Source organism: Physeter macrocephalus, chromosome 12 (assembly GCF_002837175.3).
Source record: "Physeter macrocephalus isolate SW-GA chromosome 12, ASM283717v5, whole genome shotgun sequence".
NCBI lineage: Eukaryota > Metazoa > Chordata > Mammalia > Artiodactyla > Physeteridae > Physeter > Physeter macrocephalus.
The window spans coordinates 82,235,811-82,261,320 of NC_041225.1; the positions used below are offsets into that span (position 1 = coordinate 82,235,811).

Genomic DNA, 25,510 nt, shown 5'->3' on the forward strand with positions numbered 1-25,510 from the left:
GCCGTGGAGCGGCTGGGCCCGTGAGCCATGGCCGCTGGGCCTGCACGTCCGGAGCCTGTGCTCCGCAACGGGAGAGGCCACAACAGAGGGAGGCCCGCATACCACAAAAAAAAAAAAAAAAAATTAGAATGGATCACCGACCTAAATGTAAGAGCTAAAACTATAAAACTTTTAGAAGAAAACATAGGAGTAAATCTTCAGTTAATAGTTTCTTAGATATGGCACAAAAATCACATGACAAAGAAAAAATAGATAATTTACATCAAAATTTAAAAATTCTGTGCTTCAAAAAATACCATCAAAAAAGAAAAAGAAAAAAGGACAACCCACAGACTAGGAGAAAAATCTTTGCAAAGCACATACTGATTAAGGACTTGTATCCAGAATATATAAATTATTCTAAAAACTCAACCTTAAAAAAAACTACTCAATAAAAAAGGGAGGGGAGAGCAAAGATTTGAACAGCTAATTCATCAAGATATACAGATGGCATATAAGCACATGAAAAGATCTTCATCATCAACAGTCATTAGGGCAATAAAAATTAAAACTTTAGTGAGATACCACCATACAAATATCAGAATGATTAAAATTAAAAACACTGACTATGTCAAGTATTGGTAACATCTGGAGAGACTGGAACTCTCATATGCTACTGATGGCAACGTAAACTGATAAAAACCATTTAGAAAACAGTTTTATGATTTATATGAAACTCTAGTAAAAGAAAACTACCGTATTGTGGCAGAAAGCAGATCGTAATTGCTTGGGGATGAGAAGATCAGAGAAGAATGGATGGAAGGGATTACAAAGAGAATTTTGGGGGATGATGAATATGTTTACTATTTGATTTTGGTGACCTTGTCATGACTGTATATGTATTATACTTCAAAACTGATTAAATTATACAATTTAAGTATGTGCAATTTACTGTATGCCAATTATACTTCAAAGCTCTTTATTAAAAATAAAATTAGTTGTATTTGTACACTCATGTTCGTAGCAGTATTATTCACAATAGCTAAAACATGGAAGCAACCCAGGTGTCCATCAGTGGGTGAATGGATAAGCAAAATGTGCTATATACATACAATGGAGTATTATCCAGCCTCAAAAAGGAAGGAAATTCTGACATATGCTTCAACATGAATGATCCTGAAGATCATTATGCTAAGTGAAACAAGTCACAAAAAGACAAATGCTGTATGATTCCGTTTATATGAAATACTTAGATTAGTCAAAATCAGAGACAGCCCTGATTGCAAACTATACTATGAAGCTACAGTAATCAGAACAGTATGATACTGACACAGAAACAGACACAAAGATCATTGGACCAGAACAGAGAACCCCAAAATAAACCCACACTTATATGGTCAATCTACAACAAAGGAGGTAGGAAAAGACAATGTCTTTAATAAATGGTATTGGGAAAACTGGATAGCTACATGCAAAAGAATCAAACTGGATTACTTCCTTACGCCACATACAAAAGTAAACTCAAAATGGATTAAAGACTTAAATGTAAGGCCTGAAATAATAGAACTCCTAAAAGAAAACATAGGCAGTACACCCTTTGATATTAGTCTTAGCAATATTTTTTTTTGATATGTCTTTGCAAACAAAGGAAACAAAACCAAAGTAGACAAATGGGACTATATCAAACTAAAAAGCTTTTGCACAGTGAAGGAAACTATCAACGTAATGAAAAGTCAGCCTACTGAAGGAGAGAAAATATTGTAAACAATATATCTGATAAGGGATTAATATCCAAAATATATAAAGAACTCATACATTCAACATCAAAAAAACAAAGGACCTGATTTTAAAAATGGGTGGAGGACCTGAATAGACATTTTTCCAAAGAAGATGTATAGATGGCCAAGGGACACATGAAAAGATGCTCAACATCATTAATCATCAGAGAAACGCAAATCAAAACCACAATGAGATATCACCTCACGCCTGTCAGAATGGCAGACGTCAAAAAGACCACAACAAATGTTGGCAAGGATGTGGAGAAAAGGGAACCTTCATGCACTATGCGTGGGAATGTAAATTGGTGTAGCCACTATGGAAAACAGTATGGAGATTCCAAAAATATTAAAAATTTAGCAATTTCACTCCTGGGTGTTTATTGGAAGAAAATGAAAGCACTAATTCAAAAAGGTATATGCATTCCAATATTCATTGCAGTATTTTTTTACAATAGCCTAGATATGGGAGCAACCTAAGTGCCCATCAATGCATGAACGAGTAAAGACAATGTGGTATCTCTATAGATATAGAATATTTTATATATATATATAAATATTCCACTGTGTGTATATATGTGTATATACACACACACATATATATACACACACACACACACACACACACAAAATGGAATATTAGCCCACAAAAAATGAAATCTTGCCATTTGTGACAACATGTATGGATCTGTGGGATATTGTGCTAAGTAAAATAAGTCAGACAGAGAAAAATATATTGAACTTTCACTTCTGTGATTCCACATCCAATATAAAAACCAAAACAAACAAAAACAGACACATAGATACAGAAAACAAATAGGTGTTTGCCAGAAGAAAGAAGGGTGAGTGGGTGGGTGAAATAGGTGAAGGGGATTAGGAGGTACAAACTTCGAGTTATGTAATAAATAAGTCACAGGGATGTAATACACAGCATAAGGAATATGGTCACTAATATTGTATTAAGTTTGTATGGGGACATATGGTTACTAGACTTATCATTGTGATCATAATGTATGCAGATGTCAAATCATTACGTAACTAACATAACTGAAACTAACATAATATGGTCTGTCAACTATATTTCAATTTTTAACAAAACAATAGAGACAGAAAGAATGGTGGTTGCCAAGGACTGGGAGTAGGAAGGAATGGGTAGTTATTGTTTAATGGGTTTAGAGTTACAGTTTTACAAGATGATAAAAGTTCTGGAGATGGCTGGTAGTTGTGATGAGAAAACAGCTATTTTGAGTTGTTGCCTGGTCATTTAACGGTATAACTCTGCTCACATCCAGAGTCTGGATATTTAGATAAGGACCTGAGCTTAGAATTCTTACCACAAGTTCCCAGTTTGCTTTCCCCTGGGCACTTTTTAAAATAACCACTTAGAGTTGATCCAGCAAAAAGTTAGTGACCTCCACCCACACCACCTTATAGTAATGGTGCTTGCTACCCTGCTCTCTTATCTCCTGCTCACTCGTGACCGGGGACAGAGGACTTCCCTTCCCCTGGCTCTTTGCACCCTGCCGCCCTTTTTCTGGGATCTGTAAGTAATAAATCTTGTGACCTTACTTCCTTTGTGTGAATGTATTGAAACTGAGCCTTCAGTCAAAGGACCCTGGGGTTTTTACTTCCCCAAAGTGGGAGCTGGGATACTGAGTGAGCCACCTGCCAACCCTGTGTGGGTGGCTTGTGTCTTCTTCATTCAGGTCATAATCTGCATATCCTTAATTGGCTGCACAACGTTACAAATGCATTTTATACCACTTAAAATGGTTAAGATGATAGATTTTAAGTTATGTATAATTTACTGCAATAAAAAAGTGGAAATAAGTAAATAAAATTAGTTGTGTTGTAGAATCTGAAGCCAAATCATTTAATTTTCTACACTCTGGTATATTAAAATCAGTTGGTCTATATTGTACTTTAAAGAGATCTTTTATACATGTGTAGTATATCATCACACAATGGTCACTTGGAAAACACTGGTTCACTGAGGTATGCTGATCATCAAAATGCCGACATGTCATATACAACCACCTTTCTGTACTATTGCCACTAATCTCAGGAAATGTCTTCCATGTGTCAAAAAGCTGTCAAACTCATGGTGACTGATACAAGTTTTCCAAGATTCTAAATTTTGCTTGAAAGCTTGAATTTTATCATTGACAACAAAAATAATGTCCATTGTTTGCCCTGAAGTAACAGGCTACCTTTTTCTTTTTTGAGACAGTGTCTGCTAAATACCTAAATCTGAATAACCATACTTTGTCATTCATCCAAGTGAAAATGGTATTCCTTGTAAAAAATAAACTCATCCAGCTCGTACCACTGATTGAGGCAACATTGCACACGGGTATGCGGCCACAAGGCTTCTTGTATACTTCTCATTTGGTCTCCCAGAATGTTAAAAAGGCATACACTCAGGAGTTGAAATTTGATAAAATTGATAATTATTGGTTCATTGCAGGCATTAAGTGAAATACCTTTTGTCTTTAACTGCAAGTGTATGGCAGTGACAAATACAGTGAGTACTAGAAAATTTTGTGGCTCCTCTTTTGATATTTACTACAGTGCTAGTAGTTTTACCCACCTTTGCTTTCAAACCCCTAGTGTAAATACAAACACAGTGAAAAAGGAAATAATGTCTTACTACTATTATGAAAACAGTTTTGACTTCACATACACTCTGAAAAAAATCTCTTGAGGACTCCATGGGATCTGAAGACCACATTTTGAGAACCACTGCTACAGAGTATACCATGCCAAAATTGGAAGCAACAGACCAGAATTCCATTCGGCAATATGAATAAGGATTAATGGTTCTAGGAGGTGGGGGAAGTAGATAAATATCTATTATATTATACTTTATGGAAACATTAAAAATATATACACATAATACATGTTTAAAAAACATTAAAGGATACATATCAAACACATTAGAGAGGCTACTGTGGGGTTGAGAAACATTGTTTTCAGCAACAGCAATTGCTAGGTCAATTTTTATGTTTTTTAACATCTCAGGCCAATTTTGGGTTTTTGCATTACTGTCTAAGGAGTATTGAAATAGTTGCAGTAGTTCCTAAATATTGATGAAAATGTGGCAATGAAAGGAACACAAGAACAAAAAAAAGGAAGAGTTAAGAAATGAACTATGGGAATATGAGTCAAAATGCAAAATCCTAACTACATACTTATTTTCTTCCTCTCCTCTTGGGTAGTACCAGTAATGAAATCTAATGGTTTTTATTCTTTTTGTTGTTGATGTTACATGTTTTCAAATATGAGAGACATTGTGCTCAGTTCATTCTTTTGAGTACAGCCCCAGAGTCTATTGCTTTGTAGCACCCACCCAAACTTACTTTTTTTTTTTTTTTTTTTTTTTTTTGCGGTACGTGGGCCTCTCACTGTTGTGGCCTCTCCTGTTGCAGAGCACAGGCTCCAGATGCACAGGCTCAGTGGCCATGGCTCACGGGCCTAGCCGCTCTGCGGCATGTGGGATCTTCCTGGGCCATGGTCCACGGGCCTAGCGGCTCTGCGGCATGTGGGATCTTCCTGGACTGGGGCATGAACCCGTGTCCCCTGCATCGGCAGGCGGACTCTCAACCACTGCGCCACCAGGGAAGCCCCAAACTTCCTTCTTCCTTTTTGAGAAATTTTTTTTGTCTATTGACAGCTTATCTGAACTGTGATTCTTTGTCACATAATGAGAGCCTGAGTGGCAGAACTCTAGAACTCTTTACTTGATAACGTAGCTTATATTTGGACCAAACTGATTGATGGTGAGTGAAGGATTATTTCTTTTTCTCACTACTGTCATCAATCTGCATTTAGAGAAAGGGAATGCTCAGAGATCCTGGAGGTTCCTAACAGCTAATATGAAGCTTTCAAAGAAGATGCTCTTTATAACTACCTGATGATTGAAGAAATCCTTACCTCTAATCCTTTCTCTAGTAAGAAGTCTTACTCCATAATTGTTTTACCCATACATAGTTCCATTTTCTAATATTTTTGCATCTATTTTACTTCCCTGAACCCTCTTGCAATGTTAAGTCCTTCCAGATGGAGCACACCAGGTGGAACTAGCATCAATCATAAATATTAATGTACTAGGTACAGAAGGCAGACTTAGTACACTGGCAGGAGTGGGGAACATTTGAGTAATTATTTTTCAGATACTTTTGCTATGTGCTTTGCAAGTTTAATGTCATTTAACTGTCACAACTGCACAGTGGTGTTATTCTCAGGTCAGAGGTGAGACAATAGGGACTCAATTTTACTTCCTGAGCTATACTCAGTTTTAAGACCAGTTCAGGTTGACTCCAGATCTCATGCTCCATCCATAGTAATTATTTTCTACTTCATATTTTCCACAGTCACCATTATTATTCTTTTAATGTTCATCCATTCTTTTGCTGTGATTTGTTTATGGTGTTGGACAGGCCTTCTACTTTTTTTCAATACAACTAGACTATTATATTAAAAGGATGAAAATTTTAAATGTTTAATAGAAAACATTTCCTTCTTTGGTATGAAAAAATTAGTAGTATCTTCTAAATGCAAATACAGACAACATTGTTTAAGTGCTAAAGATATCCTGGACCATTTATTACATCTCCAAGTCTGGGAATACTCTCTGTAGGACAGAGTGAAACAGATGGACAAAACTCCTTGACACTGTTTAGTTACCTCAGATTTCTTTGTGGTTAGTGTAATTTTAGCTCCCAGAAGACATGCAAGGAATAAAAAATCCTAAGGGAGGAATAATTAAAATGAGGTTTAAAATAGGCTGTTTTCATTTGACAAGACATTTAAGAATATTTAAAAATAAAATTTACTCTTAAAAATACCACCTAATTACTTGCCTGACTCCCTAGCATTATAGTTGTTTTTGTTTTCATTAAGCAGTATTTAAAATACATTCAGGGAGGGCTTCCCTGGTGGCGCAGTGGTTGACAGTCCGCCTGCCGATGCAGGGGACACGGGTTTGTGCCCCGGTCCGGGAAGATCCCACATGCCGCGGAGCGGCTGGGCCCATGAGCCATGGCCGCTGAGCCTGCGCGTCCAGAGCCTGTGCTCCGCAAAGGGAGAGGCCACAGCAGTGAGAGGCCCACTTACCGCAAAAAAAAAAAAAAAAAAAAAAAATCAGGGAAAGGAAATAAGGGACCTAGTAAATATGTGAAGTATTTGAGTAAAGTATATTAAATTTAGAGAAAAATATGCATTTTAATATGCATTTTACAGCTTTAAGATATGAGACATGCAAATCATTGTCTCTATATCCCAATACACAGAGAAGGAAATGTAAGCCCTGGGGCCACTAGTGCTTTAAACTCCTGGGAAGAGAAACTCCACATCTCTAAGCAGTAATTATTACCAAAACTGTTGAAATGTCATTTCTAGTAGTTGGCAATGGTTTGTTCAGAAAGAGAACCATAGTTCTAGACTCTCTAGACAGTTTCAGCACTTGTGAATATATCCTTTACTGATGAACTTGTTCAAATAATTCATCAAGCTGTTAATCCTCTGCTTTAAATTTCAATTGGCAATGATATTTTTCCACAATGTGTGGTAGTGCACTTAAAAACACAAAGGATTTATGTTAATAATTACATCTTTTAATTAGTTCTGCCATTGCACTTTTTGTGTTATCAGTGGCATAGAAAAAAAAAGTACATTTTTGAGGGGTGGAATGCTGAGGCAGTATAGCTTACTTTTATTTATAACAAGATGTTTGTAGAGAAAAATAATTTCAGGTAGAAGCACTTGACTAGTTATTTAACGATTTCCAAGTATTTTAAAATCAAAATTAAGTAAATAGATGAAATATTTACTGATTTTTTAATGTCTTAAATTTTATTTTTGTGAATTGTCACCTATACATGAAACAAAATCTATTTTTTTAATTATTTCTGCTTCCATTACTGACTTATTCTGTTTTCTTAGGCATACCCTTAGTATTTTCCTGCCTCAGAGTTCTGATATACACAAAGGGAATTATATTTATTATTCACTTAGTTAGTACTTTCATTTGTACCTCACATTGCAGGGTCATTTTTTAAAGCAGCTAATTGCTAACACTAATTGGGCACTGGCATATGCATTTTACATGTATTATTTCATTTAATTCAGTGAAGAAGATATTGTCGCATTTTTTAGATAAGGAAATACATAAACATAAGGAAACATGAAGTGGTTAACTAGTTCAAGATCACATAGCTTACACATGAGAGAGCCAGAATTCGAACCAGTCTGGCACAAGTGTTCACTCTTTTAACCACTACTGTATTATTTACAATGGAAAATGTGACATCCACATCTTATATATGAAAATATTGAGACGCAAGTGAGGTTAAGTGACTCAGTCACGGTTATATTCAAGGCTAGAACCAGTACTAGAACCCAGACCTTCCCAATATCATCCTACTTAATTTTGTACTAGATCATGCTGTTAGTCTGAACCTCTTTTCTGTTTAGAGTTAAGAAATTAAAAAATTTTTTATACATCTATAATATTCTCAAATCTTCACCTGCTCGAGTCTATTTTTAAATATATTTGATTAAAATATGCAATAAATAATATCAATAATTTGGCTATATTCAAAAGCCTGAAATATAACTTCCATGTTCCAAAACACTATCTAAAATAATATTTTATGGATTTACTTTTACTCTTGATTTTATATTTTAAAAAATTATGTTACTTTTACTAAACCCATGACTAAAATTTTTTCCTCAGTTTTTCACAGCAATTCTATTGGCATACTTTTTTCAATAAAGTTTCCTATCAATACCTAAAATTGTTCATAAATATATAATAAAAACTCAAGAAACAAAATGTTTTCAGAATTATATTTTCAGCATTATTTTTAAAATCAACAAACATTAAGAACTTTGTGTTCTTATTTGGGGTGTTTTGACTTTGATCTTCAGCAGTTTGACTATGATATCTCTAGGCTTGATTTTTTTTTAAGATGTTGGCGGTAGGAGTTTATTAATTTATTTATTTTTGCCGTGTTGGGTCTTCATTTCTGTGCTAGGGCTTTCTCTAGTTGTGGCAAGCGGGGGCCACTCTTCATCGTGGTGCGTGGGCCTCTCACTATTGCGGCCTCTCTTGTTGCGGAGCACAGGCTCCAGACGCGCAGGCTCAGTAGTTGTGGCTCACGGGCCTAGTTGCTCCGCGGCATGTGGGATCCTCCCAGACCGGGGCCCGAACCCGTGTCCCCTGCATTAGCAGGCAGATTCTCAACCACTGCACCACCAGGGAAGCCCTAGGCTTGATTTTATTCATATTTATCTTGTTTTAGATTCACTGAGGTGCTTGGATAGTAAATTTTTGTCTTTCAGCAAATTTGGAAAGTTTTTGCTCATTACTTCTTTATATTTTTTTCTTCCTCATTCTCTTTCTCTCTTTTTCTTCTGGAACTCCAGTTGCCCTTTTGATACTGTACTACAAGTACTTGAGGCTCTTTATACTTTATTTCCACCTTTTTTCCTCTCTTTTCTTCAGATTGAATATTTTTTATTGACCTATCTTCAAGTTAACTGAATATTTTTACTGTTTTCACGTAGCTATTTAATCCATCATAGAAATTTTTTAAATTGCACTTTTTAGTTCTAAAATTTCCATTTGTTTCTTTTTTTTTAATAATTTCTTTGCTAATTTTCCTATCATTTTATTCACTGCAAGCACATTTTCATTTATATATTTGAGCATGGTTTTAATAGCCACTTTAAAATCCTTGTTTGATTATGGTAACATACTGACCATCTTACAGTTGGTCCCTGTGGATTATCTTTTCTCTGGAGATTAAGATACATTTCCTGGCTCTTCATATGTCAAATAATTTTGGATTGTATCCATGAAAGTGTGTTGGTTATGTTGCAGAGACTCTGAATTTGGTTATATTCCTCTGAATAGTCTTGGTGTTTTTCTTTTAGCAGGCAGTTAGTTTGGTTAGACTCAAATAGCAACCTCTGCCTTGCCTGTGGTGGGTTGCAGCTCAGGTCTGTCTCAATTTACACTACTTTCAATCAGCTCAGCACATGTGTGGTTCTAGGGACAGCCAGAGATTTGAGCAGAGTTTATACACAGAATTTTGGATTTGCCCTATCTGGCTCCCTCCTTTCTGATATTCTCTTTCTGGCAACTATGCTTACCTTGTCTCCTTCCCTTGGCTCCTCTCTACAGGAAAATGGCAGACATTTTCTCAGGATTTTAGCCACTTTTCACTGTGCCACAACTGTGTTTGACCTCAGAGTGAAGTCTCAAATGGAGAAAATTCATCTTCTGAAGATTATTGCCTCCAATTCTTAGTTTCCCTCTAAAATCTGTCTGCTTTTGTCAACTCAACTCTTAAGAACCTATAGGTGGTTGAACTTTCAATTTTGTCCAGAGTTTTTAGTTGTTACCTAATGGGGGGCAAGGAGAGGATCTGTTTGATAGAAGCTTTCTTTATATTAGAGGAAGAACTGCCAATTTTATTTATTTTGAGTAGAAAGCAGTAGTATATAGATTTTGCTCATGAAAAGCTCTCAATCTGGGCATAAATGTGTCATATTTCACAAGACCCAAAACAACACCAAACATCTAGATACAGAAATCCATATTTTAACATCTAAACTAGCTAGGAGACCCAAGTTCTGCTCCTAATCTTGTCATTACCTAATTGCCTAAATAAATTTCTGTGTACATCTGTTTATTCACTATGAAAACAAAGAGTTTATATTAGATATCTAAGATACTCTCAAGGTTCTATGATTCTAAAAGAAGTAGGTTCATTTGAGGCCTTATGTTTATGTGTTACTATTTCTAATATATTTTGAAATTATAATGCTTCAATTCAATACCAAAATTTTAATTAGAAGGTTTTAATTGTATAACTTCATATAATAGATGGTTCCTGGAAAGATTATATAAATTAATATTAAATAATATTACCAGTACATAATGATGCCTGTCATTTATAGGAATTGTATGGATTCTTTTTTTGTAAAGGTCATTTTTGTTAAAATAATCACTTCCTAATTTTGCTTTTGTTTAAATGTAAATTCCCACCGAAAGACTGGTTACTGACACCTGATTTATGTTAGAAATTTCCATATAATTTATTGCCATGATTTGAGGTACCAATAACCTGTAAGCTTTTTTGTATAGAATTATTGGCTTTTACCAACAGATTATTTTTTTTGACTAAAGTACCTGTATAATATTAATTAATACGTATATTAAAAAAACTTTAAAATTTTAAAACATTTTCAGTCTTTTACTTAGCTAAAAATAGTTTATATAGACATTGCTAATCATTTAAAATACATTTTAAATTAAATTATGACTTATTTCATTATTGCTTAATTTATTAATATTTTGTTATGCTCTCATTTTCAAATCTATGCTGACTTTACAATTTCTTGCTATGAGCAAAGTAGTCATTGATTTACTGCAACGTAATATAAATTCCCTCTTTATACAAATTCAGTCCATTTCAATATGTAGATTTTTATTTATCTCACAGTGGATATTTTTGTTTTTATTTTTGTTGCTCTCAACTACTCCAATATGTTATCAAATTTGGCTTCTTTTCTTTTTTCAGTGAGTAAATAACAAGTTATTTTAGTGTCAAGATAGTTGTAGCAGGGTATGGTAACTGTTAGAAATGGTTTTTTATGTGTCTTTTTTGTAATTTATTTATTATATATAATCTTGTTTGGGTTATACTCATTGTTTTAACACCACTTACGATTAGTCCCTTAATTTTTTTTCTCATAAATCATCTAAGAAATACATGTGAAAGCTGAAGTCCTAAAAATTTAACAATCAACTTTAAAAGAGGTTTTGTTTCCAAACTTTAGAATTATATAAACCTACTAAGATTAGCAATTCATTATTCAGTTTTCCACTCAATTTTGTAAAATATGGGCACAATATTTTAAAATATCCAAGTAACTGCACAAACGCCATTTTATAAGGATGGTAATGCTAAGAAAACAGAACAGTAGGCTTTTATAAGGTGCATAAATTTAATTCTAATGAATGTGACATACAAAAAGTGGTATAAGGACTATTGATATGTGGTATTTCAAATTTTAGGTTTATAGCTGTATTCTGCAAATAGGTTTGTTTCCAAAATAGTTTAATGAAATTAACCATTTTACCCTATTATGTAAACTCTCTTAGTCTTTTCATGCTTTAGGTATAGCTTGATCCAAGTGATTAAATGATGTCTTGTGGTCAGTCTGTCACTCTATCTCTATCTCTGTGTTCCTCTCTGTGTTCCTGTCTGTTGACTTCATCTTCAGCCAAGCTCTCTCTACATAGTAAGAAAAATGGATCCTAACATTTCTACTTTTACATGCCTTTTCATCTCAACCTCTAGGAGGAGACCCCCCCCACACACACACAATTTCCGTCTCAATCACAGAACAGGGGCTCTGGTTATCCCTGCTTGGTCACATGCAAACTTTGGGATAGGGAAGTGGCCCCTTATTGACAACCCTACCAGAATCATGTGACATACAAGAGGGGCAATTTCCAAAAGGAGAAATGTGGGGCAGACAGAAAAGTAACAATTTTTTCTTGAGTCGACCCTTGTCCATCCCCCTAAAATGTTGTTTATCATTATTGTAGACTTACTGTCCTTTGTTTTGTGAGATAGCAAGAAATAATACAGTTCCTTTCAACACTAGGCAACTATATAATATTGCAAACACATTTGCCTCTTTTTAAAATGTTGGATGTAGTATTTATATTTGAGAGAAGACAGAATACTGCTGATGAAAGGGGTGGATTACTTTAGGAAAGTACTATTGAAATCTCACATAACTCTCATATTTTTTTTTCCAAGTTGGGTGTATTCCACATCAAAGAGAGCCAGATACTTTAAGCAAGTTATGGGATATAACATAGGAACAGTAATATGTATCTGGAAAAAGCTCTAAAATTGATGAGTTAAGCTTAAAATAACAACAAATAATCAATTCAAATGGTATCATATGACATACAGAAAATATTTAAATATGCCCACAAATTTCCCAATGAATGTTTACATATAGAACATATAAATTTTTCCTGCCATGTCAACCTTGGTTATCCATCTATATACCATTTTCATTTCTCTGATACTGGGCTCCTGATCAAGCTTCTACTCCTGCACTGTGTCTGGAACTATAAATGCATGAGTCATAATACTACTTTGTGAAACAAATTGAAAAAGTCAATCTAAAAGCTTAACCACAGAAATCATGGGTTTGAAACATATCCATCAATTAGGTAAAGAGGACAAACTAAATATAGTTCTTCTTTAGGTAACCATGTTAAAGAGGGAATTTGTGAGCAAAATTCTCCAAAGACCTACAGATAAGGTTTACCCAGTATTGAAAATGTTTCTCCAAAAAATTAAAGATTATTTGATATTAGAATCTTACATTACAATTGTTAACTAAGTGATTTAAAATAGACTTTTAATTACTCTAAAGAGTAAAAAGCTGCCTAATCAACCCATATAGTCATGAGAGATGATAAATGTTTTTATCTTAAGTCCATAATTTTTAGGTGTGTGTTGTATACATCAATAGATAACCAAAACAATTGATAAGTTCTTTTCATTCTTTACAAATTTCATTTCTCTCATTTATGTATTTTTATTTGTAATGTCTAGTAACTGCAAGAGAACTGTTGAATAACTATGGTCATTGTGGGTATCCTATCTTGTGTTTTTTGCTGAATGTCTCAGGGCTTTAGAATGAGCTACATATCCTGCTAATAGTTTTTATTATATTTATCCTATTATTTACCTCATTTTTTTAAAAATCAAGGATTTCTGGGTTTTTAAAAAATGTTTTATTATCATCATTAATGGAGATGACTATGGTGGACACTACTTGATATCCTCCAATATCTATTCTCCCTTTCTTTGTTTATTAATAAAATTTCTAATTTTAATTAGAAAATTGGGGTCCATAAGCTTCCCCACACTAGGGTGCCACTATATCTTTTCTGCACTGTTTACACTCAATCTATTTCAGTAAAGAGAAGTAAAATTTTATTTTGTTTAAGCTACTGTTACTTGGAGTGTTTTTACAGCAAGCAAACTTGTTGCCTAATTAATAAAATGACTATGTGAGTTTTGTCTCTTGTTTTTCTGGTTTCAATTTTATATTTATATTGTTAGGTTTCCTCATACTAGGCCATCCTTGCAGTACTAGAATAATCCAACCCACTGAGTCATATTCTTGTATTGTTCTTGGAATGTGCTGATGGATTCTATGTGCTAATATTTTGTTTGGGATTTTTTTTAGAGACATTGGTTTTCTTTTGTATATGAAATCTATTTTATACATTGGTATCAATGACATGGCCACATTATAAAAAGAATGTAGAATACTTCCTTCTTTTACTATACTCTAGAATAATCTAAATAATATAAGATTATCTATTTCTTATAAGAATTAATTTTTGAAATGCTCACAGTCTAGTACTTTTGGAGGAATAGCTATTTGACTGTTTTATTTATCCTATGGTAATTGGTCATTCAGATTTTCTATCTCTTTTCAGGTAATTTTAGGAAAATTCATGAAAAGATAATTGTCTCAAGTGAAATAGTAACAAGGTATTGTAAGGATTATGAAATATGTGGAATTAAAATATAATTCAACAATTTTATAAAGTATCAAAGGGAGGAACTCTAAGTATACTGTTGTAAGTTTTTTCAATATACACAAGTGAAACCAAGTTATTTAGGTAAAATGTTATGTTAAAGATATATACTGCAAAATCTAGAGTAACAACTAAAAATTACAAAAGGAAAACTTAGAATCCAATAGTGGAGGTACATTAACACCATTTAAATATTTGGTTAATCCAAAAGAAGGCAAGTAAGGAAAAAAAAAAGAAACAAAGAATAGATGACACAAATAGTGCACAATTAGCAAGATGTTGTCTTACCTGGTTTTATGGAAGCCATCTCGTCTCAATCTTATTTTAGATTATCCAGCTATATCTCAGTTTTAAGATGAGAAAAACGTTCTCTTGTGACTTCCTATATCTTAAATAGGTGCGGAACTCCTTTTCAATGGTTTCTGTCTTTTGACTAATGCACCCAAGTTATTTGGCATACAAATTTATAACTATTAATGTTTTATTTTTGAATTTTACCATATGGTTTTATAAAGTAAACTTTGTCTCATTTAGTGATTTGAAGCCTAAGTTTCATCTTGCATGATATTAAAATTGTGAATTTTGCTTTTTGTTTCTTTGTATTTGCTTGATAAACTTTTGCCCAACCTTCTATTTTCCTTTATTTCAGGTGTGTTTTTTTACACAGGATACAGCTGGGTTTCACTTTATCTTAATGGGTGAGTTAACTTATTCATATTTACTATGATGATAAATATATTTGGTCTTAGTTGTCATACTTTATGTTTCTCTTTTTGTTTTTATACCTGTTAAAAACCTTTCAGATGTAGCCTTTTCCCCTCCCATGTGTATGTTTATTCATTTTTTCTGTTAATTAGGAAATTTATATTTTTGTTCTCATGAATACCTTTATAATAAGAACATTTCTTAATCCTCTATTTCCCCATTTCTTTAAATATACCTAAGTTGTTATCATAAGCAATAATAAATTTACTATAGTAACTTTTTTTTTCTTCTCCATTCTTCATCTAGCATTCAATTTTTGTTGATTATATTATCTTTCATGTTATTAACCTCTATACATTTATTAATGATTTGTTAGCTTTTAGCAATGTGCTTTGATCTGCAGCTATTAAAGAGGAGGAAATTGGAAAACTTAAATTACTTCTCTCTTTCTTTGCTCCTGCCTTTTCCACCTTTTATTAGTTTTATTATATCTACATTCCTAGGGCATACAGCATTTATATTCTTTTGTACCTTTAATCCTACATCTTTTTACATTCTTCAGCATTCATAGAATCAATGCTCAACATCAGTCATTTTTTCTATAGTTTTTCTTATTCTAGTAGATTATTTAGGATGGACCCATGGGAATAATATTTTCTAAGTTCTCAGAGTTTTAGTATTTCCTGTGTTCTTATGCATTGGTTTATTTTTTAAATCATAGTTTGGCTAGGTATAAAATTCTTAGAGTCCACTTCACCCCCACAACTTTCTTAACGATGTTGTAGAATTCCTCTGCAATCTGTAGCGTCATTCAGATTTTCTATCTCTTTTCAGGTAATTTTAGGAAAATTCATGAAAAGATAATTGTCTCAAGTGAAATAGTAACAAGGTATTGTAAGGATTATGAAATATGTGGAATTAAAATATAATTCAACAATTTTATAAAGTATCAAAGGGAGGAACTCTAAGTATACTGTTGTAAGTTTTTTCAATATACACAAGTGAAACCAAGTTATTTAGGTAAAATGTTATGTTAAAGATATATACTGCAAAATCTAGAGTAACAACTAAAAATTACAAAAGGAAAACTTAGAATCCAATAGTGGAGGTACATTAACACCATTTAAATATTTGGTTAATCCAAAAGAAGGCAAGTAAGGAAAAAAAAAAGAAACAAAGAATAGATGACACAAATAGTGCACAATTAGCAAGATGTTGTCTTACCTGGTTTTATGGAAGCCATCTCGTCTCAATCTTATTTTAGATTATCCAGCTATATCTCAGTTTTAAGATGAGAAAAACGTTCTCTTGTGACTTCCTATATCTTAAATAGGTGCGGAACTCCTTTTCAATGGTTTCTGTCTTTTGACTAATGCACCCAAGTTATTTGGCATACAAATTTATAACTATTAATGTTTTATTTTTGAATTTTACCATATGGTTTTATAAAGTAAACTTTGTCTCATTTAGTGATTTGAAGCCTAAGTTTCATCTTGCATGATATTAAAATTGTGAATTTTGCTTTTTGTTTCTTTGTATTTGCTTGATAAACTTTTGCCCAACCTTCTATTTTCCTTTATTTCAGGTGTGTTTTTTTACACAGGATACAGCTGGGTTTCACTTTATCTTAATGGGTGAGTTAACTTATTCATATTTACTATGATGATAAATATATTTGGTCTTAGTTGTCATACTTTATGTTTCTCTTTTTGTTTTTATACCTGTTAAAAACCTTTCAGATGTAGCCTTTTCCCCTCCCATGTGTATGTTTATTCATTTTTTCTGTTAATTAGGAAATTTATATTTTTGTTCTCATGAATACCTTTATAATAAGAACATTTCTTAATCCTCTATTTCCCCATTTCTTTAAATATACCTAAGTTGTTATCATAAGCAATAATAAATTTACTATAGTAACTTTTTTTTTCTTCTCCATTCTTCATCTAGCATTCAATTTTTGTTGATTATATTATCTTTCATGTTATTAACCTCTATACATTTATTAATGATTTGTTAGCTTTTAGCAATGTGCTTTGATCTGCAGCTATTAAAGAGGAGGAAATTGGAAAACTTAAATTACTTCTCTCTTTCTTTGCTCCTGCCTTTTCCACCTTTTATTAGTTTTATTATATCTACATTCCTAGGGCATACAGCATTTATATTCTTTTGTACCTTTAATCCTACATCTTTTTACATTCTTCAGCATTCATAGAATCAATGCTCAACATCAGTCATTTTTTCTATAGTTTTTCTTATTCTAGTAGATTATTTAGGATGGACCCATGGGAATAATATTTTCTAAGTTCTCAGAGTTTTAGTATTTCCTGTGTTCTTATGCATTGGTTTATTTTTTAAATCATAGTTTGGCTAGGTATAAAATTCTTAGAGTCCACTTCACCCCCACAACTTTCTTAACGATGTTGTAGAATTCCTCTGCAATCTGTAGCATTGAATTTTTATATGGAAAAGTCTGAGACCAGCTTGATCCCACACCCACACCCCATACCTTAAAAGTAAACTAAACTTTTTTCCTGGTTACCCAAATACTCTTTTCTTTCTCATTGAAATCCTGTAAATTTGCTAAGATATGTCTTATTTGAATGCATACTGCTTTGAAGAGTGGTTCTTTCACTATGCGAATCCAAATATTTTATTTCAGAGAAATAGACTTGAACTATATTGTAAATTACTTGTTCTTTTTCACTTTTTTTTTTCTTTTAGGACTCTATGCAGATTTGGAGTCAGTCTGCCTCTATTCCATTTTACCTCTTTATTTCAATTTTATTTTTCTTTTCTTATATCTGTCTTCTATTTATCTCGATTGTTTTCTGCAATCTTTTATTTATTGTGCTTCCTATTTTGCCTTTTTTTGGTGATGGTTTTGTTATTTTTTTCTTTCACTTTATACGTTAACTTATATTTTCTCTCTGCCTATTGTCTTATGATTTCTTCCTTAAGCTCTTAAATATATCTTTACACTCTTTCCTCATAAAGGGTATTGCTTGATTGAGCTATTTAAATTTCTGTTGAAAAACTGGTCCCAGTTTATCTGCTACAGTAGAAAAACAAAGCATATACCTAATATGCTTTTTTTTTAAGATATTCTGAATTGTTTCCTCTTGTTTGTTTTCTTTTTTTTTTCCCTTGTAGTATATTTCTGTAACTCTGGTGATACTTTCTTTTTCATTACTCATCTTTAAAGCAGATGAGTTACTCCAGGATCAATTATTTTTAGGAGTTTTATGTATGGAAAGGTTCATGGTAGTATTCCAGTTTAGCTGAAATTATTATCTTGAGGACCCAGAATTTTGTATATGAGTTTGTCTAGTCTTTAATTTTCACAAGTCAATGAGGATAGCCACTATGGAGGTTTTTCACATTGGCAAATCTCTACTTTCACTTTCTGTGAGAAAGACTTCTACAAATATAGCTAATTTTTATGATTCCTTGTTTGTTGACATCCTTCTGATTCTCAGAAGTAAACCAGGTCCAGAGGAGTTCCTGCCTCCAGCACATGCATCCTGTTTCCATTGTTGCACACAAGGCATTTGGATTTTGCATCTCAGAGAGTGACCCATTTTTTTTTTTTAACATTTTTACTGGAGTAAAATTGCTTTACAATGGTGTGTTAGTTTCTGCTGTATAACAAAGTGAATCAGCTATATGTATACATATATCCCCATATCCCTTCCCTCTTGCATCTCCCTCCCACTCTCCCTATCCCACCCCTCTAGGTGGACACAAAGCACTGAGCTGATCTCCCTGTGCTATGTGGCTGCTTCCCACTAGCTATCTATTTTATATTTGGTAGTGTATATATGTCCATGCCACTGTCTCACTTCGTCCCAGCTTCCCCTTCCCCCTCCCCATGTCCTCAAGTCCATTCTCTACATCTGCGTCTTTATTCCTTGTCCTGCCCCTAGGTTCTTCAGAATGATTTTATTATTTTTTTTAGATTCCATATATATGTGTTAGCATATGGTATTTGTTTTTATCTTTCTGACTTACTGAGTGACCCTTATTTTTTTTTTTTTTTTTTTTTTTTGCGGTACACGGGCCTCTCACTGCCGCGGCCCCTCCCACTGCAGAGCACAGGCTCCGGACGCGCAGGCCCAGCGGCCATGGCCCATGGGCCCAGCTGCTCCGCGACATGCAGGATCCTCCCAGACCAGGGCACGAACCCGTGTCCCCTGCATTGGCAGGCGGACTCCCAACCACTGCGCCACCAGGGAAGCCCAGTGACCCTTATTTTTAAGAAGTGTGTTTTGCTGACTTTCTGAGACCTGAAGCTACAATGTTATTTCCCTTGTTCCTTTTGCATACATCCTTGCCTGACCTCCCCTCTTATGGGAAGCCTATACTTATTTTTTTAGTTTATTGTTTTAGTATTTATTTTGCAAAAAAGAAGTTTGTATTATTATCTCTTCCTCCATGTTGCTTTGGGTGACTACCTGGAAGAAAATGGGGAAATTCTAACTTTAGCATCATCTTCATTTTTGATGCCATTCATTTGAGACATTGTATTCAACACCATAGAGCTTATGTCCATTGACTTGTTCCAATTTACAGAGATTATTAAAGCATATTTCAGAAAATACAGTTTTCAAACACATCTGCATTTGAGTTTCTGTTTGTTTCTGCCTGTTTAAGAAACTCTCAGTTATATCTCTGACTTCTCACTATTTAAGTCACAATTGTTTCATCTTAGTTTTCTTAACCAGTCAGATGTTTAGACCTAAAATATATAATAAACAAATTTAGGTAACATGGTAGCTATGTTATTATAGCCAGTTACATTTCAGCTATTTTTTGGAAAGACCTCTTTGGAGGGTGCAGATTTAAAATCTGTACTTTCATGTATTTTACATCAATATTCCTAGAACTCTGTTGGCTCAGATTTCAATTCATCAGTTAAATGGACAATTAAAGCACCTGCTTTCTGGACCTGTTTTCAGGCTACAGTTTTATTTTGACTGCATTCCCATTTTATGCGGCAATGTTTGGACCATTATATAAACAATTTAGTGCATTTTGTTCTATTTTATAAAATTTCGTGGGAAGAAAAGGAATGAAATTGCTAAACTATGATTTTAGAGGAAACATATAAAGTCCCTTTTTAGAAATTAAGCTTTCTGTAACTTGCAACCAAAAGAATCTGGCCTAACATAAGAGGAAAATGAGACCCAGTTTGACATGAAACCAGGATTAAGGTTAGGATGAAAAATGTATGTTGTAAGTCTGGTTCATTTTCAGCCAGTGGGTAGAAATTTGGCTTTTAAGTTTTTTAGCATGAAGGAGATTTTCTGGATTTCTTTTTTTATATAAGGGCAGGGAAGAAGGTTCTGGGTCAGTTCTGCTTTGGGCTGCTATTAGCACTATTATGCCCTCTATAATTCTGCATTATTTCATCTATTAATCAGGAATACCAATGATAATCAGAATTTCTATTTTGTCTTCAAATGTTTAAATTTTACCCTCCCTCAGTTTACTTTTAACAGTCATGAACTTTTTATTTGTTAGTCTGATCCATTTACGCTGGACATGCAGAAGAAGTCCAGAAATACCCTTGGTGCCAAGATGTTCAGCAGGCTTAGTTCTGTTTTGATCTTTTTCAGGGCCCATCGGTGCACATTTTATGTTGTAAGATGCTGATTAAGTCTGGTGTAGGTCCGTTTACATTTTACTTTACAAAAAAAAAAAATGTAAAGGATGTGCACCACATTTGAGAATCATTGTCCTAAATTTTAGCCACTGACTTGAATTAGTTAACCTTTCAGAAGAGCCTTTGCTACCACAGAAGTGTTTTATTTTTAAGAAGTAAATGAGCTCACTACTTACTTCTTAGGGGATAGGAATTAGAGTGGCAGAAGAACTAAGGTTAACACCATGAAATAAGCAATGAAAAACAGCTGATATTTCTAACCAGGCAGTAAAGAATCTCTTTTCCTTGTGACCTCTCAATCCACAGAAGCCATGTCTTTGAAATACTCTTTTATATCAGAAAGGCTTTTTACTCCATCCGTTTCAGGATTGTGAACTATGGTTGGGCAAAGAGGGAGGGTAGTGGGGAACCTTTGGAAGCAGAACTGGTAGGGAATTTTAAAACCTCATGGACAATGTGATAGAGGGAAAGAGATTTTTTTTTAATAGATCTTTATTGGAGTATAATTGCTTCACAATACTGTGTTAGTTTCTGTTGTACACCAAAGTGAATCAGCCATGTGCACACATATGTCCCCATATCCCCTCCCTCCTGAGCTTCCCTCCCGTCTTCCCTATCCCACCCCTCTAGGTCATCGCAAATCACTGAGCTGATCTCCCTGCGCTATGCTGCTGCTTCCCACTAGCTAACTATTTTACATTTGGTGGTGTATATATGTCGATGCTACTCTCACTTTGCCCCAGCTTCCCCCCACCACCCTGTGTCCTCAAGTCCATTCTCTATGTCTACATGTTTATTCCTGCCCTACAACTAGGTTCATCAGTACCTTTTTTTTTTAGATTTGGTATATATGCGTTAGCATATGGTATTTGTTTTTCTCTTTCTGACTTACTTCACTCTGTATGACAGACTAGGTCCATCCACCTCACTACAAATAACTCAGTTTCATTTCTTTTTATTTCTGTTTTTGTACCAGTACCATACTGTCTTGATTACTGTAGCTTTGTGATATAGTTTGAAGTTGGGGAGTCTGATTCCTCCAACTCCATTTTTTTCCATTGTATATATGTGCCACATCTTCTTTATCCATTCATCTGTCGATGGACATTTAGGTTGGTTTCATGTCCTGGCTATTGTAAATAGTGCTGCAATGAACATTGTGGTGCATGACTCTTTTTGAATTATGGTTTTCTCAGGGTATATGCCCAGTAGTGGGATTCCTGGGTCATATATTACTTCTGTTTTTAGCTTTTTAAGGAACGTCTATACTGTTTTCTACAGTGGTTGTATCAATTTACATTCCTGCACCAACAGAGCAGGAGGGTTCCCTTTTCACCACACCCTTTCCAGCATTTATTGTTTCTAGATTTTTTGATAATGGCCATTCTGACTGGCATGAGGTGATACCTCATTGTAGTTTTGATTTGCATTTCTCTAATGATTAGTGATGTTAAGCATCTTTTTATTTGCCTCTTGGCCATCTGTATGTCTTCTTTGGAGAAATGTCTATTTAGGTCTTCCGCCCATTTTTTAATTGGATTGTTTGTTTTTCTGATATTGACATCCATGAGCTGTTTGTATATTTTGGAGATTAATCCTTTGTCTGTTGTTTCATTTGCAAATATTTTCTCCCATTCTGAGGGTTGTCTTTTCGTCTTGTTTATGGTTTCCTTTGCTGTGCAAAATTTTTAAGTTTAATTAAGTCCCATTTGTTTATTTTTGTTTTTATTTCTGTTACTCTAGGAGGTGGGTCAAAAAAGATCTTGCTGTGGTTTATGTCAAACAGTGTTTTTCTTATGTTTTCCTGTAAGAGTTTTATAATATCTGGTCTTACATTTAGGTCTTTAATCCATTTTGAGTTTATTTTTGTGTATGGTGTTTGGGAGTGTTCTAATTTCCTCCTTTTACATATATGTGTCCAGTTTTCCCAGCACCACTTATTGAAGAGGCTGTCTTTTCTCCATTGTATGTTCTTGCCTCCTTTGTCATAAATTACGTGACCATATGTGTCTGGGTTTATCTCTGGGCATTCTATCCTGTACCATTGATCTATATTTCTGTTTTTGTGCCAGTACCATACTGTCTTGATTACTATAGCTTTGTGGTATAGTTTGAAGTTGGGGAGCCTGATTCCTCCAGCTCTGTTGGTATCATCTTTAATTTCTTTCATCATTGTTTTCTAGTTTTCTGAGTGCAAGTCTTTTGCCTCTTTAGGCAGGTTTATTCCTAGGTATTTTATTCTTTTTTGTTGCAATGGTAAATGGGAGTGTTTCCTTAATTTTTCTTAGGGGAAGAGATTTAATGACTTCAAATGAAATAGACGTTTCCTCTCCTGACAGATCCTAAAGAGCTGTATTGAAAGTGATCTTCAGACTATCAATTTTAATTTTGTCTATTGGATATAATTTTATAGCTTGCAGTTGTAGCCATTTCAGCTGATTTTCATGACTCTTGGGCAATTTTTATTAGCTATAGTTAGTGATTTGATCTTTCTATTAGATGGCATAATAATTGTACATTTTGGAAAAGTAATTATGCATATTTCTACTTCTGACTGAGTATGAAGTAAAAACTATATCTCTGAAAGAACTAGATTGACTAATGGGGTTTTGAATACTTAATCAGTGTCCCAATCCTTTTAATGAAGAGAACTGAATTAATAATAGCAAATGAAAAAAATAATTAAAAAAATAGCAAATGTTTTCTTTGGTGGAATTATAGGATAATGAACAAAAAAAATAATTCAAAATAGGCTCCTCTTAATCTATGGACCAAGGCAGAAAGTATCCTAAGCCACTGACTGCCCATTGGAATCACCTGGGAAGCATTTAAATAAATACCAGTGTCCATCTGAGGATATCATCTATGCATCAATATTTTTAAAAAGCTCCTCAGGCAATTTTAATCAGCATCCAGTGTTCAGAACCACTAAGTTATCCTCAGTTAGACTCATCCCAATATTTACTAAGCCCAATACTGCTAAAATTGAGATAGGAATTATGAAACAAAATATATTGAGTCTTAGTTATGGCCCTTAAAGCTTCATTGCACGGGGAGAATTATTTTAAATGAAACAAAAAATTTCAAAAACAGCATTATTAAGAGCCAAGTATGGTAGAGAATTTGTTCTAAAGGTTTTCTGAGAAGAAAGACATCATAAAGGAGTGGTGATTAGAGAAAACTTCTGGGAGAAGCTAAGACTCAGTCTGTAACCAAGCAGGACCCTATGGGACCTTCCCAAAACACACACCCCCACATTTCCTCTGCCTGCCTCTTGTTTGTAGAAGAGTTTAGCCTCCTAGGCCTTCCCTGAGTTCCAAAGAACAAATTTAATCAGAGAAGTGAGAAAAGGCAGAAACAAAGGAAAGCAATCAAACAGGACAAAATAATAATAGTTTAGCCATTAAACAAAGCCAAGGACCTTTAGTTTCTCCTCAAAGCCTATGATAATATTCTGAGCCATATCCTTTGAGCTCTTTTGCAGATACTGAAACCCCTACCAGGTAGAAGAAGTTAAATGAATGCTGACCATAAGCATGTATACTCCAGACCAGTTGGAACCAGAAGGTTGATTATGTTGATTCCCAATTACCTCATCACCAACCAATCAGAAGAATGTCTGTGAGCTGATCATGCATCCTGCAACACTCTCCATCACCCTATCTTTAAAAAACCTTTCCCTGAAAGCCACCAGGGAGTTCAAGTCTTTTGAGCATTAACAGCCCAGACTCCTTGTTTTGTGCCTACAATTAACTCTGCACTTTCCTTCTCCACAATCCAATATAAGCATATCCAAATCTGGTTCAGTAACAAGTCTGGGCTTCTAAGTGTGATAGTTATAGTGGATAGCCAGCCTCCAAGATGACTCCCAATAATCCCCACTCCTGGTATTCACATCCTTGTGGCTTTCATATTATTCTCTTTTTTCCCCTCTCACAACTTTGGAGGAAGCCAGTAGTGATGACATGCAAGCAGCTTATGGAGAAGCCTATGTGGGAAAGAATGGAGGCATTGGCTAACAGACAACAGCCATGTGAGTTTGTAAGTGGATTCTTTAACACCAGCCAAGTCTTGAGATGACTGCAGCATCTGCTGACGCCTGGACTAACACCTGGTGAGAGACCTTGAGACAGAACAATTCAGGCCAAGAATAGAAGATGAGGCATTGGGAAGAACATAATGAGCAAAGGAATGAAGTGGTACTGAAATGGTATTGCTGCAATATTCTGGCTGGAGACACAGGTATGTTGCTTAATGGGTGTGTGTTGGGGGCGCAAAAATTATTGAGGATATTGAAAGATTTACTAAATATTAGATGTGAAAGGGAATAAGCCATTGGGCTTTTGTTTTATTTCTCCTCTCAAAATTTTGGAAACATTTTAAAAAACATAATAATTCAAATGCAGAGGGGAAAATATTTTGTTGTTTGTAAATCAGCAAAAGAAAAATATATGTTTTATATAAAGAAAGATGAGAACCACTCATAAAAAATGGTTTTGTGCAAAGGGTTTGAGTAGAACAGATTTGACATAGGAGGTGAAATGCATCAATCACTAGTAAACACTGAAACTAACAACAAATTTATATACCATAGATCAGTAGCCTGGCCTTTAATCTAAACACATCTAACTACGTTTTAGAGAGACAACAAAATCCTTTTCTTCACTAAGACTTGCTTTCCAATATTGATTCCAATTGACTTCAAATATATTTACTAAAGGTCATCACATTAACAAA

The 25,510-nt window shown here is 34.2% G+C and overlaps 1 protein-coding gene across 2 annotated transcripts in view; it reads left to right on the plus strand.

Annotated features, from left to right (window-relative positions):
- The window catches only part of ETAA1 (ETAA1 activator of ATR kinase), a 54,641-nt gene extending 39,540 nt beyond the window's left edge, over positions 1-15,101 (plus strand). For both annotated transcript variants that reach the window (XR_003682266.2, XR_002893311.3), the window contains 2 exons: positions 14,305-14,359; positions 15,056-15,101. The gene's annotated coding sequence lies outside the window, so the exon portion shown is untranslated. The remainder of the gene's footprint in view (positions 1-14,304; positions 14,360-15,055) is intronic.
- The last annotated feature ends 10,409 nt before the right edge of the window (positions 15,102-25,510 follow it).